The sequence below is a fragment of the Athalia rosae genome, chromosome 2 (assembly GCF_917208135.1).
Source record: "Athalia rosae chromosome 2, iyAthRosa1.1, whole genome shotgun sequence".
Classification (NCBI taxonomy): domain Eukaryota; kingdom Metazoa; phylum Arthropoda; class Insecta; order Hymenoptera; family Athaliidae; genus Athalia; species Athalia rosae.
In genome coordinates this window covers 23,903,136-23,923,056 of record NC_064027.1, presented here as the reverse complement: position 1 = coordinate 23,923,056, position 19,921 = coordinate 23,903,136, and the positions used below count along the sequence as shown (strand labels likewise).

At 45.7% G+C, this 19,921-nt stretch overlaps 1 protein-coding gene across 5 annotated transcripts in view; it reads right to left on the bottom strand.

Moving 5' to 3' along the window:
* Positions 1-19,921, bottom strand: part of LOC105689046 — a 99,801-nt gene that overhangs the window by 66,701 nt on the left and 13,179 nt on the right. The window contains exon 1 of one of the 5 annotated variants that reach the window (XM_048649202.1): positions 13,053-13,772. The exons of 2 other annotated variants lie outside the window; for them this stretch is intronic. The gene's annotated coding sequence lies outside the window, so the exon portion shown is untranslated. Of the gene's footprint in view, positions 1-13,052; positions 13,773-19,921 lie in introns of those variants that run through there. 2 more of the 5 variants (XM_048649204.1, XM_048649199.1) reach the window with 2 other exon arrangements.

The following is a 19,921-nucleotide window of genomic DNA, read 5'->3' as shown; positions in this document are numbered from 1 at the left end:
TATATGCGCGTACCTACTCGTTCGAACGGCACTAATTCCGGGGTGGATGTAACGACGCGAAGGATCGTTCGAAAGTTAACTTAAATTTATAGAATCCAACTAAGAAGGAAGACGGACGGGTTATAAGTAAGATAGGTATAATTTATTTATAATTGCACACCTTACGCGAGACTGCTCGCAAGTTGTCATTAAATGTGTATATATGTACGGTTACTTTATCGATGACTTCGACGTTTGAATGGCGTACTAAGCCGTGTATACCCGTACGTTCCCGTACGTCTAACTAAGATTGTCCGTGACACGAGGATACGTGTGAGCGAACGGGATAATGTAAAGAATCGTAATTTATGTAGGATTTAATATAACACTTGAAAAGAAAAGCAATTTATTTCCACTTTCGTTATTACATTGTTTTCTAATTCATTTTCAACTCTTCGATAAATCGAATTGAAAGTGAATACTTTTTTTTTTTTCGTATTTTTGCAAACGTGCGATTTGAAAGTTTCTCCGTACGGACGGGTCGAACGCCCCGGTGCGGCGTCGCGACCGGACGATAAGGATGTCGCCCAATCGAAGAAAAACGGACATACATTTTTCCATCGCAATTTCGAAGATGCGAAAAATTCCACCGCGAACAAGGAAGCGCACAGTCGGTCCATGGGAAATCTTATTCACGATTATGATCGTTGTCGTCGTCGTCGTCGTCGTTTTGTATCGTCGAACGAAAAGCTCGTACAGTTCCATTTAAACTTTCATGAACGGGTCGGGTCAGAGATGGTTTCGTGTCCGGAGTTATATACCGCGCGGCGTTCGTCCGCGCTATGCACCTATGTATGTATACGCGCATTGACTCGCAATCTATACGAATACCGAGCGCTCGTCGCAACCGAGTTTAGACATGAAATCATTTATGACGAACGTAAATAAGAATCTGTTCGTATAAACTCGGTACACTGTATACGATTTCTAGTAGTTGACTCGGTTGACACACGAGTGCCCTATGGGCCAGGCATCATCTTCTTTGTCCGCTGGATTATGTGGCTTAACCCAGGTGAAAATCTCTCTCGCTGTCGCATCTAAGTGATTTGTTACGATTGGATCGGCACGTTTGTACGATTCTCTTCATATCTTTCTACCGACAAACTCGGCTCCTATATTTATGGGTTTTGAATTATTGTCCAACAAAAACTGAACGTTTGATATTCTTATTGTTCACATATACACGTATATACGTATCTATCTGCACACGTCGTCGGCTACATGCACACGATCATCGACGACCCCATGAAACCGTTCGTAGTCTCAGGTGTCTCAACGCCGTGACTTTCTTCGGTTTGATTCATCTGGCGAAACTCATTAAAAGGAATCACATTATACGTATGATCGACAACGGACGTAGCCTCGGGGTTGAAATTATTTATAGATTCAGCTGCCTCGGTGTTCCATTAGCCCAGAATCCTACGGAGCTTTAGGTACCTACGTATACACGCGCGCAACGTCCTACGGAACTAAATTCTTCGTCATCGAGATAAACTCGCGGGTTACGATACATTACAACTCGCGGGTAGTCGCCCGCGATATAAAGAGGACACGTGTATGCGTAATAATTGTCTAACTAAGCGTGGTGAATTCGTCTGTACATACAACTCCGTACGCGCGCACAAACGAAACGCGTACGAGCGAACGACGACAACACCCGTCAAGATATTTATCACGGGGAACAGCAGCAGCAGCAGCGGCGGCGGCGGCGGCGACTCGACGACGCGGATGCTTATGCCTCTCGACTTCACTCTCACGCATCACCGGCGTCATTTTCGTCAGTTAAAAACGTGCGCCGTCCTACAACTTGGTACCAATATCAATTCCGTACACGGCCCACTTAACCACCGGTTCGTCGTATTTCGAACGAGACGGGATTGTGATCTCGGGTTCTCCTCGATTACGTACTACGTACAACGTGCGCGCGGATAATATGACTCGCGAAAATCGACTCGATTCGATTCGCGAAATTTTTTTTTATTCATTTACTTATTATTTCAACCGACCGCAAACTGTGGACGGACTGGAATCGATAACGGTCGACTTCTCGTTCAAAATTATTCAAATTGATTGGACGAATTTTTCTCTCCCGTTTCGTTCGGAACGAAAGGAAAGGATTCGAACGTTGAATATGTGTCTCGATTCGATATCGCTCGAATGACAAAAAAAAAAGGAGGCTGCCAAGGCGCCTAGATACATTCGCGTTGTTATACCAGAGATTGGGCTACAACCGGCTACTTCGCGATTATATACCCTTCGCTTGCAAAGAGATTCGTTTGTTCGTATAAAAAACAAACAAAAAAAATTACGCACACATCTTCGCATTGTACGAACGTTCTTTTGAGCCGTAGGCTACGGAATGGGTGTTGAAAAATTCTAACGCCTTTGCACACATATTATTACCGGATACAAACCGTTAGCGGTCAATAGTCCGAATGTAACACCATCTTACACGCGTCAATTAGGGTATCCCAACACAGAGATGATATTATCCGTGGCACGTAGATGGGTGTCTAGTTGCAAACAACGGAATAGAAAGTATTAAACATAAATTCACCATCGTTGATTACCCGCTTACGCTACCAACTCCTCCGAGTCGTATGGAGCGGAGTCGGGTCGTTTTTTTTATTTTCTAATTTCTTTTTGCGCGCGATATCTGTATCGCCGCCCGCTGTTTGTTTTAAAGTAGCGAATTTCGTTCCATTAGCGAACAACTCTGCGGTATGAACAGTACCGTATAGTTAATAAATAGACAAACGAATGAGAAGGTAAAAAAAATGAAATTAAAAATTTTACGTAGAAAGCGAGCACCGCTGAATCGAGGATCGTTTGTCCAGCGACATCCGAGCACATGGTAGTACGTAATTACAAGCATACGTACATGTAATACATGTGTATTATTCTTATTAATTACGCGAGTTTCTAGAAATTCTTTTTTTTTTCCTTTCTTTCTTTCTTTCTTTCTTTTTCCGAGTCGACATCAATTACCCCGAGAGTCAATGATCTGAAGCCTCCTCTCGTAGACTGGAATAAAAAAAATGGAGAGAAACAAAAAAAAAAAAAAAAAATTTATATATTCCTTATTCCGTTAGTAGGGCACTTATGTCGTTAACAGATAAATTTCTAATTGCAGCGAAAAACTAGTTGTACTCGTGTAATCGTTTCCGTCGTTCGCATCAGCTGTACGCGTGCCGGACAAAGACGGTGGCGCTCGCTGATCGATTTTGAAAGCATTTCTTCGACTCGTTTCAAATTTTGTTTCGGCTGCGCGCGAAAAGGAACGACCACGTTCACTTCACGGAAAGACATCGCGAAATTCTTATTCCAAATATTGAACGATCTCATCGCGTGCCAGCGAACCTCCGTACAACTCGAGATGGCGAAAGTAACGAAGGTTGGCCTTTTGATTCGAGATATACAAGTTGTCGCTTATTTTTACAATTAGAGAGAGCCGAAATGAACATATGTAAGTGTACACAGTTTTTTATCTATTTCTGATCTCTGCCACCTCCGTGTCTCTTGTCGCGTTTTAATCTACCATTTCGTTAGCGGAGATCATTATAATACGATCTATTCAAAATTTCAATTGACACCAAATTACCATACATGCCGCCAACACAGTCTATACGTATCACTACTTTACTTTCGACGATCGTTTCCTGTTTTCATGGAGAAATTTGAAATAAAACATCAAATACAAAAATGATTCGAGTATAATTTGCCCACGCGCGTCTCTTCGTCCAGTCGAAAAGTTCTCGTACACATTTTACGGCACGTCGCGATTCCCAATTTGAGAATCGCGTCTTCGACGGACCTGATTCCGTACCGATACACCGCAGGTATATCTGGACGTTTGTACCTGCGTACGTTCAAAAAGGTAATGGAAATTAGTATCGGTCGTGTATTCGAACGGAATATGGCAAAAGTATGCAGGTCCCGGTGGCCACGTATCTCTGTGTTGGTATATCGAGGGAACGTGGGCGGTTCGAGATCGCGTTTATAAGGTAGCCCGGCCGCGCTGCGTATATTGTAAGAACTTTCTCGATTCTTCCGGCGTTCCGCGTTTGTAGAACAGAATAATTACCCCGACGGATATTAGGAGGGTATTGTTCGAGACGAAAGGCCGAGGCTAGAATTTAATTGTAATTTAATTAGGCTTTGTTGCTTCTCGCTGACTGTCTCTGTGCCTGCGCCCGTATAATACATACCTACCTCGCTTGCGCCAGCGCCAAAGAGATACAGCTTTTGAAGTTCAATGCTGCCAGATGAATATCTGATACTGAAACAACGAGCGAGAGTCGGTACCATTTCCAGCGCGCCGCGGCGCGCGATCCAAAAGTCTACGTACGTTATCGGTACCGATCGCATAATTCATACACCACATGTGCGTATTCGGAGCGCGCGCGCGCCTGATCTCATTTCTCGGATATAATTATATATATACTATAGATCGGCTTCGCGATCCCCGGAATCCAAAGATACGATTGTATGCGTTCGGATCCGCACCGCGAATCCCAAAACTTTTCGTGGATGAAAAAAGGTGAGGAGAGAACGATGCCAACCTTTGAGATTCAATTCAGCTTTGGGAATCGGGATGCTTTACCTGCATTGCGGCAGATGCATTCGCTGTGCGCGTTATATCCGGCGCAGTTCTACCTGTTCTAGCTGCGGAGTATCAAATTGGCGAAAAACGAGAAGCAAGTTTCAGGTAAAAATTTCGATCAATATTCGACGACGCGAAAGACCGTATACGAAAGTAATATTTCTGCGAGAGTCACTACTGTACGGTGGCGGCGATCGTACCGCGCTGATCCATCTAACTGTGAATGCGTATCGTCCCCGCAGAGCGGAGCCCGCATGAAGCGGGTGTCTTAATAATTTGATGAGCTGCACTTGTGTCTCGTATAACAACAATAACATTTATCAGGATTTATAGCACCCGCGCATTGGCCGGTTTCACTTTTACAATCACCACTATAATCATATACATGAGAGCGTATCTGACTAACTATACTGTAAACTATTATACGCGAAAGGCACAGCTTGGGCCCCCCCCCGGAACTCGCGAGCGGCTTGACCGTTACAATTTCCTATTTAGAGGCGCGTGTTTATTTGCGTGGGGATAGCGAAGGACTTGGTCCAATTCCGCCGATAATTTTGACGGGCGAACTCTACGCACGATTCTATACGGACAGTCTCGACCGAGCGTTATTAAGTTTCACTTTTATTCCGACGAGTAAAACTACAAATTCATATTCACGGTGATCGATAACCGTGAATTTCTGACGGTCACGAATTTTTTCGGACATTCGAATGATCGGTGTCGGCGAAATTTAAAAAATTCGGGGAAACAGGTTCGGCGCCGCGTGTCGAATTTCGAACGAAAGAATGTTTGCCAATTTCTCTCAAGGTCGTCGTAGCGGTCGTCGTCGTCGTCGTCGTGCGACGACGATTGTAACAAACCGCTGCGCAGCGGGGCATTCGCACCGTCGACAAACATTACAGGTAGGTAAGTATATATATACGTACAATAAATATATGCGATGTGCGTAACGTAAAAATCTGCATGCGTAATTGACGCTGCGGAAAATTCATAAGCGCTCGTGAGCCGCGGTTGAACGATCAGCCGCGAGTCCCGCGCTCATGCTTCGCGAAGTGAAGCCCTGAATAGCCCGAAGAATATCATGCAACGCGTTCCGGTGCGCCAACAAAGCGAGTGCAGGCTCTCCGCATAATGCGATTCGTTTGTAAAGTATCCGCAGAATAAACTCGGCAATAATAATTGGCTCTCGTCTCCGGGTACACTAAACACCGTGCGGATACAAGGTAGATCTACCGAAGGAGTTAAAGGAGCTCTTCAATGTTACTGAAATGAAGTAGCCGCGCGGCCACTTGAGCCTTCGGAAAGGGGTTGCGCAATCCTTTTTTTTCTCTCGTTCTTTTTTTTTTTTTTCCGAAACACCTCGACGCCGAGCGGCGGTCAAAAATTTGAGTAATACCGAGGCCGAAATGGATTGATTGTTTCGTCCGAAGGGGTCCCCTCTCCACCGTTGATTTGGGCGAAACGTAACCATACCGACGAAAACCGGTCGGTCTACCGGCGGCGTAAAGTCGTTTCTTTGGTTATAGAGATCGAAATACCCGGGGAATAAGAAGAAGATATTATATATATATATATATATATATATATATATAAATGGTGAATGAAACGGTCGTCTGGTCGGAGATCCCGAGACGCCGAGTTTCTTTCTGCATCGGGCGAAATCTCATAGTTGAGAACCTTCAGGATTCAGGTTCTACCTGGCCACCGGGGGTACGGGGTCCAGAATCCTTCGTTGAGTCCCTCTCGGCGAGTTCCTCGCGAGTGAGACGGTGTCAAGACTCTTGGGTGGCATGCGTGTGGTCACGCCCTGCGCTAACCTAACCCAATCTACCCTCACCTTACCTCGCCTAACCCGGGCAAACCTCAGCGACTAAGAGTGTAGAAGCCAAGCAAAGTTCTCCCGTGAATCCTTACGGCGGATAAGATACCGCGAACGCCGATGGCCCTTTATTCTCCCGTTCTCCTTTTACTACGATTTTAAATCCAACGTTTAGAGGCGATCATCGCGGTGATGCACGAATCGAACCATTAGCCGATTCCTCGTCGATTTACTCGCCGCGTTTCGATACACCCTGGTCTGGAAATGTGCATAGGATCCGTCTCGGTCTGTATCGGAGATCCTCGTCTTCCATCCTTCGGTTTCGTACAGTCGTACACTTTCATGCTTCCACGTACGATATACAGCTTTCGAAGTGAGCGAGTGAGTGAGTGAGTGAGTGAGTGAGTGAGTCGTAAGCCATGGGACTTGAGGAGTTCACCTGTCTCCATTCGTGGGAAGAGTTCGGTGAACTCGGGCCCCCCGAGACTAATAAGCCGTCTTCGTAATAGCGTGTGATTTTTCAGTAATTCCGAACAATGAAAACTTGAAACGGTGTCTCTGACCCTTCGTTACCACGGAGTTCCGTTCTTCGGAAAAATTTTCGCATCCTTCGCCATCGGGAAGTACGACTTCTACATTCCCAAACACGCTGATACCATGCAGCCAAAAGTTCTACTCCCGGCACCGCGCAGTCCTGAAATTTTTGAAACTCTGTGGCATGCGGTTCGTGCTTTTCGATACCCGGAGCGGAACATAATCCCACGCATCGACTGTACACGGGACAGCTGAGAAGGGTCCAGAGATATCGACTGAGAAGTGGGCGTCGCACGTTCGGCTACGAATGGACCAGGACCTGGTCCAGGACGTTTCGTCGTTTTACGGGACGTTTGGGGCAAGGGGGGAATTTTTCACCGGAATTTCAAACGACCCCACCACCGCTGCACCCCAAATTCATTCGCAACGCATTAGATATGCGACGTGGTCTTCTTTTATTTGCCAAACCGATTTCGAAGCGATTTTTATGGACAAAAAATATACGTCGGACCCTTCGACATAAATCCAGAGATAGTTGAATCTTTACTCGATGCCGATAACACACGTGTAATCGACTTTCGCATGTCGATTGGATATGAAACTTTCGGAAAGAATTTTTATTCTCCGTCGACTGAACCGATGAGAAAGAGACATCGATGCCGATTAAAAGCGCGAATCAACGTGTATACGTATTTGCCAATTCGAGTCACTCAATTGGTAGACTGTAATTCGGCGCGAATAACAATGCGCGTCAAAAAAAAAAAAAAAACGAGTAGTACAGCGAATTATTACTAACGAATTGATCGCCGCTTAATTTGTAGAAATTTCGCGAATCGAATTAACATAGGTTTCTCGTTAACGTGCGAGTGCGAAATAAATTTACGCCATGCACGAAACATATATAATGCATACTTTTTATGTTATTTTCATTTTTCTTCTACTTCAACTGACGAATACTTTCAATTAAATTTTTTTCCGTTGATATCCCGACACGCTTGGAAGTGTAACGTGCAATTTTTATTATACCGTATGCGTGTATCCTGTGGGCATAGAAAATAGGGGAATAATTATCGAACAAGTAGAGCAAAATGGTATCGCGTACGGTATCATCCGAAGACAAATCATTGTGTCGACCTTATTCTTCATTTTTATTTACTCGAAATGTTCCAAAACCTACCGGATTACGTATGTACGTAGAACAATGGAGTATACAGTGGGGAAATAACGATAGCGGATCGTGAATCATGACTGTGAGAAAATTTACTATTGAAAGATCGGTACGTACCTACATACGTAGTTATAGTTTTGTTTTGCGTACATACACTTGTACTATATATCGGTATAATTCAAGAGGTTGAAACACTTTGCGGAGACCGTTACGGAATACGTCAAGCGCCAAGGATATCCTGTGTCGCGTGCAACAACCGAGTGCAAATTACTCCGTATTTCAAAAGATCGAGAATCGGCGTATCCGCAGGAATTGTTTGTACCGTTCACCGATTTTAGGCAAAAACTTGGAAAGTAAATAGCAGCGAATTAAATTCAAGGATTCAGCGACACGATATACGTAACAGAGCCGAACGACGATTGTCTCAAAGTGCATCTGACGGGGAAGCGAGCGTCGGTCGATCTATTAATTTTTTTGGAGAAAATTTGAGCAATAAATTTTCGTTCGTCGTTACATAATTGACGTTTGGTGCTTCGAGAAACTATGTATGTAATAACAACTCATCGGCGATAATTGAATCCAATTGAATTTTCCCCAATTACTCGATTAACCGCGATCGACTACGACTACGCCGATCAAACGAAAGTGGAGAAGAACGCAACGGAAACAGTGAAATAGCGAAGTGGAAGAAAAACTATTTCTTATTCAAAAAACGTTTTTCATTCTCCCGTCTGATCGGACGACTTATATACCCACTACGAATCTATACATAGTCCGGTATATATATATATAAGGACGTACAGACGTATTTACGGAGACCACTTTTACGCCGGAAGTGGCTGGATAAAAGAGAGATGTTTGGGTTATCTGTCTATTTAGGGCAACCCACTTAATTACTGAATTATACAACCGATGCGGAGCGCGTCGTCTATTACATTTACAGAGGTCGTAAGCCAGGAGATAATTATTGTACTTTGTCGGGTCTTGAACAACGCTTCTTTGTATAATTACTTCAACATGTTTTACCGCTGGCTGGTAAAAAACAAAAAAACAAAGAAAAAAACAAAAAGAACAACTTCAGCCAGAGTCGAGAAGAGTTTTAGAAGTTTCCGGAGCACCGCTGCAACGTAGGAGGGATATTTCTCCGCGATCGATACGAACGGCCTACGTACCCGGTCTGAAAAACTTTTGCCCGCACGGAGTCAAAGTGCTGTAAGCTCGCGCCTTATAATTGGCGTGGAGTAAAAAGCTCGAAAAACGTTACCCGCTCCCGTTAATGATGAATTAACACTTTTGAGACGGTGAAATTTACCAACGAAAGAAGAAGTAGCGGAAATCAAACTCGAAATTCAACATCCTGTGCAGCAGCTGGAACCTGTTTGAAAGAAAAATCGGTACCGGGAACGGATAAGCTATCATTATTAAGGGCCCGAAGCCCGAAAACACTTTTATTTAAATCTCTGCCTTTGTCGGTGCATCTCCGACTGTGGAAAAAATTTTAGAAAAAAGAACCTACAATTTAAACTTCCACTTTCAAAAAAATTTCAACGGGAGCGCCAACGCCCGCGATGAATAATGATTTTTACCGGCATAAATCATACCAATCAAACGTTGTATAAATATTATCTATACATTCGATGTTCGAAAAAAGAAATGATGAAATAAAAACGACCTCTTTCAATTTATAATCAGCCTATCATAAATTTATTCAAATAAAAATTTCGTCGAATAAGAATGTAAGAGAGAAAAAAGAAGCGAGCTTTCGTTCACAGTCCACAGATTAGGAGAATTTATATACCCCCACCCGTAATCTAATCGTAACTACTTCTAATATTCCTGCAGGGTTATAATGAGACCAAGAAGACTAATTATTACTATCTATAGTATCCGTGCCCCGGAGGGCCGGTCGCATACGTACCGGTGAGAAAATAATTTTTTTCCTCCATTTTTTTTTTTTCTCTCGTTTCTCAAACTCATCGAGTCCGCGGCGAAGGTGGCCCATCGATCAGTCACGATGATTACTTTTGGCGAAGAATTTCTTCCAGCGGTTTTTGAGACACGCCGAGAGCGAGGAACGAGATAGAAAGGAGCGTTGAGAGGAAAGAGAGAACCGAAAAGCCGGCGGATGGGTCTCCGCATTAAGTACCGTGAAATTAGATCGACGCGAGGTATAACAAGGTCGCGCACGAGGAATCGATAACGTACACAAGTGTCAAAATCCGTGATTCTGAATTTGCCTTCGGCATAACGACACCGGGACATATCTCACGCTGTACAGGACGTCGTCCGCTCGAGAGACTCAACACCGCGTCGTGTTCGCATGGTCCACATATTCAGCGACGGATTTTTGTACCGTACAAATTTTCTAGACGGAATCGAGGCTTTTTCTTCGCACGTAAGTCCACGCCCACCTTTACAAGGTGTGCGTACGAACACACGGTATGTACGTACGTGAAGGTGTACGTGTACAGTGATTTGCGGGACGTAAAGACAAGCGGCGATCTTAACAAGCGTGAGTTACAATTTAGAACGTGATCCATTCCGGAGAAACCCATGCACCTCATCTATAACGTGGGGCGGCGGGTGCACATATGTGCTTATAACGTACAGATGTGCCGGCTAGCTATCTGCCATTTTAATTGAAACTTTCAAATCCTCAAAATAATGGCGTCCCTGATTAACTTCCAATCGAGTTTAAACGAGGGAAAGAATCGGCGCCGTATCAAAACCTTGTAATACAGCGCAGCCGACGCTTGTATGTATATATATATGTACTCCCTCGTTTCTTGTGTATTATATACTTTTCCGGGCATGAGGACAATTATTTCTAATCATTTAGAAAATCCTAGGTGACTGACTAACGCTCCGTGAGCCGGTTATATATATATATGAACTAGAGACGGTTGTTTCAAGTTTCTTCAGCAGTTCAAGTCTGCCTTGACCGTATAGAGGCAATATCATAATGATTTATATATATAGTGTAGTAAACACGGCTAGGTATAACTGACTTACGTAGGACGTATACGTATATACATACGCGCACGATCCTACCGCGTCCGCTGTTCCCACAGCTGCGGAACGTTTTACAATACCGAGGTTCGATGTTCGCCATATAGGAATATACCACATATAATCTACGTGGGAGATATCCATGAATTCGAAAAAGAGAAGAAAAAAAACAAAACATCATTTTAACGGTTCTCTTAGTATTCAACCGAAATATGAATACGTGATTTTTATCATCGCCCGATGTAGGTACTGAGTTCACGCCAACGCGAATCGGCGATGAATCTATTTTTTTTTTTTTTCATATTTCGCCTCGCTTGCCACGGATCACAAGCAACGTAACGATATACGCGAACGGATCCGCAACGACGAACACCGTGAAAGTAGACAAGGTCGCGTAAATTTTTCCAGTTTCACGGCGATACGTGTGTGCCCCCGATATGAATCGAATGAAATTGCAAGCTAATTGATGCCGCGCGTATTGCGCGCCGATGAGGATCGGAAGACGTTACGAGGAGCGCGAGGCAAGGGTAGGTGCGAAGCGAGGAGCTCCCGTGTAGAGTAGAGTCCGACCGTACGATGATCCCGATCCCGCGTTCCACTCTTCATCGTTCTCGCGGTTCTACTTATCTCGATATTTAATATACATGATATACTCGATGCTGAATCAGCCCGGTGAACTCGGCGAACGTTGTACCTGCCGCGGCTAAATCGCTTCTAATTCTGCAACGTTGACGTGAAACCGGAGCGTTTCGTTCCTCGGAATTCACAGGAGCCGATGTAATACAACGACTAATTACATCGCACACCGGCTGCTTCAAGAGATAGCCGAAGACGAGGTTTTCAGGTCGAACGAACGCGGAATCCGCGAAATTCGTTGCAGTGCAGGCGGTCGTCGCGCAGCCTGAGTTGCGAAGCTCAAATTATGCTTCGCTTCCATTTCGATCCGGGCATATCCCGCTGGAAATCGCATTCCAGCGAATTGATGCAATTCATGCAAATTAATAACGATATCTTTGACCACCTTGCGTTACACCGAGGTAAATTCTGACGATAATTTGCGCCCGAATCTCGAGTTGTGGATTTCTTTTTCCAGGTCGACTGGACGTTATCCTCGCGTTTGTGAGGATCTCGATTACCGCGTGCTTCACTTTCCCAGACGGATATGTAGATGTAGGCGAACAATTACAATTGAATAAAAAATTCCCGATAACACTTTTACAGGCGTACTAAAAAGAGTAAATTTTTACCGAAAGAAGCTTATTTGTACGTCCTTGACGTGCGGGGCAAATAGATTCGAAATATCAATCGTCCAATTATTTTTCCACCTGCCGTATACGCGGCCATCGAAGCGAATAAAGTCCGAGTTAATTGTTACACAATAATACCTGAAAACTGTTAATTGAAAACATCGTTCTTATAATTTACGTAACGTCTTACAACATTTGACCTAATACGATACGTATCAACAATTAGCGAATGCTTCGATCGGACGCAACGAAACTTAGAGAGGTGAAAAATCCTGCTGCGATATCCATTGCGTGTTAAAAGTATGAAACAGATAATTTCTCAATTCACCGCAAAGAGTCCTATAAAAGTGAGGGAAAAAGAGCGGGAAAAAAAACGTATTTTACTGCACAAAAAAAAAGGTAAAAAGACAATCACTGTTGAAAAAGGTGGTTCCGAATATCTGAATGAGAACCGGGGCCTCACCTGCAGCGCGCCGTCGAAGATGTCTTTCGGAGAGAGAGTGCAACGCAACGTGGTTTCCCTGAGCTAATTACGAGACCGATCCTCTTCCGAGCAATTAGTATCGTACACGTATATTCGAACGTAGCCGATAAAATACAATATTCACATTATACAATACAATATGTACGTACATGATCGAGACTCACCAGTGAAATTATATTAATATCCGAGACTGTGCGTTGCGCGCATGCTGCACTCTTCGAACTCAGGTGTATTCAAACGGGACGATATTCTCTGACGGAGTTTCGTGAAGCCAAAACTTTTTCACAAAAACACTTGGAAGTATCCTCTCTCACTGGGATTGAACTTGCCGCTCCGATATACCTGCGTAGCACTTGGAATTCTATGAAACCAATTTCAAAAATCCTCGTCAGATCGTTTCTATTTTTTCTTGTATTCGAAATCGTAAAAATCTACCACCACTCAAATCCGAACGGTTCGTCAAACATCCTTCGTCGTAGATTGCGAGAAAAAGGAAAATATCATGAGGCGATAATGAAGAAGGGAAAAAAGGGTATAATAAGAGAGTAAAAAAAATGAGACGAGGGAAACGAGTGCCGCAATAGAAAACCCGACGATTCGGTATCCGTACGAAATTCTACGCGCGATTTTACCGCGCGACAGGTGCAAGCGATTCGATTGTCGGCGTCACACTAAACGCATAGAAGGCAGGAGGAACCGCGGACAGCGGCGACAGCGCGGCATTCGAGAGTCGGAGGGCTTCGGCTTCGACGACTGGAAACTGAGGCAGAAGCGGAGGGAACCAACGAACCAGCGGCATTGGTTGGCCCCAGCGGTTTCAGAGGACACGAACGGAACGATTCGAACACTACTCCCTCCTACGATACAATCTGGCCGAGGAGACGCCGTGGATGATACGCCGGAGCCCGGAGGCTGGATGCTGCGCAGACCGCGTGCTTCGACGCAACCCCGAGTTCCACGATGTTCGATATCGCGAGAAAATTTTTTACCCCTAGGCGTAACCGAGGGTACAACGATTGTCCGGATGATCGTTGAACCGCTCACCGTCGACTCCCGCGAAATCGTTACACCTACCGACCGAACGCGTTGAACGAAAAAAAAAAAAAAAAATGGTAGAAAACAAAAATGGAAGAAAAAAATCGAGAAACATTGGAAACGCGGTGAATTTGAAGAACGTTCGTATCGAGAGACGAACCGATCGAAAAACGTCGGGGTAAATGGAACGCGTTATCGTCCGCGTGCGACTGGAGAGCGTCCGTAGAACGTACGTACACGAGGGGCGTTTGTGGAAGGGTGAAAGAAAGAGAGGGAATGACAGCTGTTCGAACGGAACGAAATGCAGGCGACTTCGATATGCGGGATTCAGAAGCGTTCGCCTGCTCGACGTGAAACACGTGCGGTGTACGTGTACGTCGTATATACGCGATCGCATATACATATATATAATACGTATGCGGGCGAGATTTTGATAGGGGTGAAAATCGAAAGGGAATATCTTTGGGGGGTTGCCTAGCATTCCGACGATGTTTAGGGTCCGAAACTCCCACCCCGTCGCGATTAAAACGGGAATAATTCTTTGGGGGGGATCAAAATAACGACTAGCAAAGATAAATTCGTTCAAATCCCCTGCGTTGACGAGTCTGGAGAAAGACTGAAAAAAAAATTTTACAACACGATTCTGAAATTGCATTTTGACTCTTGCGCCATCTCGCTCGACTACCTGATCCCCGAGTCCGAATGAAAGAAAAAGGAATTTCGGGAGAGCGCGCGAACGCCGCCGTTTTTCACGCCACGTAGGGGTGCGCTGGACTATTTTCCATCGAAGTCGATGGGCAGGACGTGAGTTGACAAATGTCTCGACCACGCCTGCACGCGGCGATGGGTGGCAGGTTCGAATTCCCTTCGGGGTTGTCGACGGACGAACACCGGGTACAACCTGCGCAGGATTAACGGAAGGCTGTTACACGACCGCATCTTCTTCGTACCGAATTTCACCGTTTCCTTGTACACTCGAGTTACTTCCCGTACAATCAGTCGCTTACATATCCCGCAACCGCTGTTTATGCAAAACATATCAACAATTTCTCACAGCTGCCTTGACGCGTTATGTTATGGTTGGCTATCGAACGTTCAGATCTGGATTACCTTCCCAAGGCAACGCGTATAACGTATCGTATAAAAGACCAGAACTCTACTTCTACTTCTACACATACCCACCGTCGTATACCGTTGAAGAATTCCACCTTCCAAACAGTCGGAACACGGTGCACCGGAGACGTACTTATGCAAATCAGTAATCGAGGGAGAGTCTCTCTTTTCAAACGAGATAAATATAAGGCCCCGACTTACGCCCAGTCTCGTATAGACCGCCGCGGTAATTCCGCAAATGAAATGGGTGCGGGTGTTCCGATATGGAAAAAGACGGGGCCGTTAAACGTCCGCGCGGAGGCAAGGGAGGGGACGACGACGAAGGGAAATTGCGTGAAACCGTTTCTGATGTACGGCGTGTATAGCTCGTTACAGGGGAAATCTGCATTTCCCTGTACCTGGAATTGTCTTCTTTCTCGCCCCATTTCTGGACTTAATTTATTCCGTCCACCACCGTCTTCCCACATCGGCGCTATCGACGGCTTCGTACGCGGTTGCGACGAAGGGGGAGATTTTCAGCTGAACGTTAAGCTCAGAAAATCCGCTAAAAAGATAACTGCGACCGCATTGGAAATTGATCGATCTCGCGTCTCGCGGCTCAGCACATCGAGACTCGCGAGCGAAGCGACTCGCCTCGAGTCCCCGGCTCTGGAGTGGTACGTCGACTAACGTAAGCCCCGGGCTCGCGTCTCCACGGTCCAGCGATTGCCTCCGTTCCAAGTTTCGTTCGTACGGTTCGTTTGTACGGATCTCTCAGGCGATGACCAGAGTCCGGTGATCGGCGAACCGTCGAACCTGCAGACCTAACGACGCGACGACGTCCAAACGCCGCACAACGCAACAACGACGTACGGATCAAACACACGTACGTCGCACACACGCGTGGATAACTACGAAGTTATCCGCGTCGCGCTTACCACTTCGAGTATAATCACCGTTCTCTGCCCAGATATCGACTATATTAATTTACAATTTCTAGGCTAGTATTATCCCTGTTACACGTACGCGTATGTACATACGTATGCGCATAAATGTAAGATAGGTAGGTATAGTTGCATATACCCGATACGGGATATGTGGTTGAATTTAAAGACGTAGACGGCGACGCCTTCGCCTCTATAATTACAAGACTCGTTATTCTCTGGCGGGCTTCTCCGGGAGACCTTGCCTCAGAATGTCCCCGACCCGGTCCAACCGCTCCTTTTTTGGTCTTCCGTCATAGCCCCCCGGGTCGCCGGAGTCCGGTGCCGGAGTCGATCTTCTGCCTCCCGGCAATGCCTACCTGTGCCATTGCGCTTATTGCTTTTCGCTCTTCCTCTTCGCCGGGCAGCATCCTCCTCGAGGCTATCCGCGCCTAGCCTCGCCTCCCCCCACCTGTCCCCCTGCACGCGCCAACAGCTGATCGACGTTGCTCTTTGAAATACCCGTCTCCCATGGGCAAACTACGCTCGTACCCGTCCGTACGGTAGGTCCGTGTATACTTTAACGTTTTGTTGCCGATTCGACGTAGAAACGTCGCTTTTAACCATGTAAGAGCATCCGTTTTACCGGGAACGCGTCGGAGCGCGATGGTGCTCAAACGAATTTACAATCGTCGTTTACATATGATTTACGCGAAACGAATTCCCCCCGTCGGATTTATCTATTCATCGACCCAACGGCGATCGGTTGGTTTAAACATACATCATCGAGGAATTCTACACGTACAACGTTAGGTCAAGCTAATTATGTCACGGAGTGTCCGTGTAACGACGATATGCGCCCGGTGGCGAGTCATTGCCGTACGCCGAGTTCGCGTTACCTTGGCAAGTTTTTAAAAAAAAATATCTGTATATATATAACATGTATTAATAATTTACGCTACTTACGACGTTCGTAACTACGATGCCGATCTGTCGTAATAGCGTACGAACGTACACATCGTCGTTACACTTGATAAAGTGTTGCCTGTAAATCATCGGCCGTCATCTGCGAATGTTTGTTTTATGCAAATGTCCGATCCATCGGTACGATACACGTATAACGCGTCGGGACGTTGGACGTTCCAACAGTTTCTTTTACCGCAAATTATTCGCGACGCCGAAAACGTAGCGCGCTATCCACCGATCGATCCCGTCCGTTAGAATCAATAATCGCGAAGCGATTCGCACGAGATCCGATCCGCGTCAGGATTCGAAACGAGGAGCGATGTAATTTTACCGTGTCACACGCGCGTAACGCCTCGTAGTCCCTGCGGATAGAAATAGTCGAGTCTGTCGAATCGCTATTGACTGCAGATGTTTGCACAATTGTTTCGGAGAAAAAAACAACACACAGATATTATTTATCTTCTAGGCGTCTTCTTACTCTTGTGCAAACACTTCGCACCTACCAGGTGTAATAAAATAATTCAGTCAAGCTTTCGTAATGAGTCGTAATCAGGTTTCGAACATTACGCGTAAACCAACACACACCGGCTATCGTATTGTATCGCTACAGTGTTGTACGCGAAGAGAAACGTGAAAACGAGAAAAAAAAAAAAAAAAAAAATTACGTAAAACCGTCAGAGTGAATGAAAAAGCATTGAAAAAACCGACTGTATCCTTCATATCGCGCAGTGTTTCAGTCAAGGTTCGCGCGTTTCGTAGGAATATACGCGAGTATTATCGCATCTCCATTTGCATGACGTTGTCGAGCCCGAAAAAATAAACGTACGACGATGGCCCGTTCGTCAATTGACAAAGCTAATGGACGAAACTCGTTAGCAAAGATAGCGGTAGAACTATACACGTCGTACGGATCCCCTCGTATTTGCACATGAATTTACTTGATTTTTTCAAACGTTTCGTAAATAGTTTTCAGAAATAAAAATCGCCACGTGTGCAGTCCCGTCGTCCGCGCGTGTAGACTCGAACGTTTCGGACAAACAACGGAATATTATACAACGATCCGATTCGACGAATTTTTTACCTTCGAATCTAGACTTCCCTTTCGATCGAGCCGTCCGTCTGCTTTGACGGCGATCCGCGGCGGAGGATTTTTCTCCTCCATCCGTCCGTCTCCTCCCTCCCGTGCGCGCGCGAGTAGTGCAGTCGGTTGTGTAAACAGCCTAAGATGATGTTTCAAAGTTTTGAATTTCCGTGACTCGGAGTTGCAGCGTAGAAACAGCAGCAGCAACAGCAGCAGCAGCGGTAGTAGAGTCGCGGTACACGGGTTTCGCTTTTCTAAGTGGTGCTCCCCGCGGTGCCTGTTTATTATCGGTCCGCAATGGTGCGGACTCCGGTTACCGGTAGGTGGTGTAAACATACACGTAAAACTGAGAATTAACGATTTCTCAAGCGACTTGGCACGAGATGCGACGCGACGATCTTTCGATTTCGTGCAGACCCCAGAGGATAAATAGAGTTATTTAACCAATTTGAGAGAAAAGGAAGGCCGCGCGGAGATACCTCGTCTCTTTTCTTCTTACCTCGAGCCACTCGATTCCGGAACCAAAGTCCGAGACCGTGAGGTTTCCGGATTGCCGCGCGAATACTCGCCGGCTCTTACCCACTAACTCGTACATATCTGTACCCGCGCGCATATTTTCACCTCGTATTGTTTTCTCTCGTTATGCGAGGCAGACAATAATTTACAATTAATTCAAGTACGTAACGCTTTACACGACCAACGGTGAAAGTGATGCTCCTCTTACGAACCTTCTCGGGCCTCCTCAACGCGGTTCAATCTATTTTTCCTCGCGTTATGCCCAAAAAAAAAAGAAGAACACTTCTGAAATTTTCAACCAGTATACGTAACAAATCGTTCACACGCTAGACCGTTTCGTGGGAGTAGCCGGTAGGGATATTTTCAGTCGCCCCAGACCCAGGTATTTTATGTACATATATATATATATATTATACACCTTATACATACATACGGACCTGTGGATATCGCCGTGGTATTATGCCCTGAGCCTAATCCCAAAACTTGATACGGCGCCAAGGCGCCAGACGTCCCGACGCTCCCCTACGACCCAACGAAAGAAAAAAAAAAAAATAAAAATAAAAAATAAAAACCCCTTCGGAATCCCGCCGTTCCGGAGAGAGGCTGTGAATAAAAATTCTTCGCGGGCATTTCTAGCCAGAATACAGAGGGAAAGGGGGAAAGAAAATGAATCGCGACGACCAGGTGACCCGGTCTGTGCACTCAGGTGCAAAAAGTTGGCTAGTGTTACGGAAGGGACCGTAACGTCGAAGGAACGCGTAGTCGCTCGGGAACGAGGTTCGTATCCGTTTTTCAGAACTTGTAGATATATTCAGGGACGACAGTCTGTCGGGCGTCGAAAACGCGCTCGATGGGAATCCCATAAGTTTCCTCTATACAGACGCGCGTTAGGTACAAGAGCGCATGGGATTCAGAGGAACGATTAGCGCGTAGCTACAAGTTAGCCGTGTACACGCAACCGTATATATCTCTGTTTGCAGAACCTGCAGTGCTCCTAAATCGGTGCTTACACCGTCCGGAGTGCAGGACGTTGGAGCGATTGATTAAGTTGAAGTGGTAATTTCAAAAGTGACAGACGCTCGAATCGCAACGCATCTCCGCCTGCAGTTACACTCACAGCGACCGTAGGTACCTACGCCGCACGCGTGTGTCTCTACGAAGCCAGCGATCTTTAGCCCGGCCATTAATGCGATTCCAGGCCGAGAGTATAATCGGCGAAGGCACGCGGCCTTATTCAACTTATTTGGAAGCGGGAGAGATAGCGTCGACTCCGTAGAAAACCGAGAGAGAGAGAGAGCGAGAGATGCTTCAACTCCGAGAGACGAACGGTTTTCAAGGACAAAGACAGAAAGATCTGACATTGTGAGTGACTCACGTGAGGACGATTTCTATTCTAACAGATGAA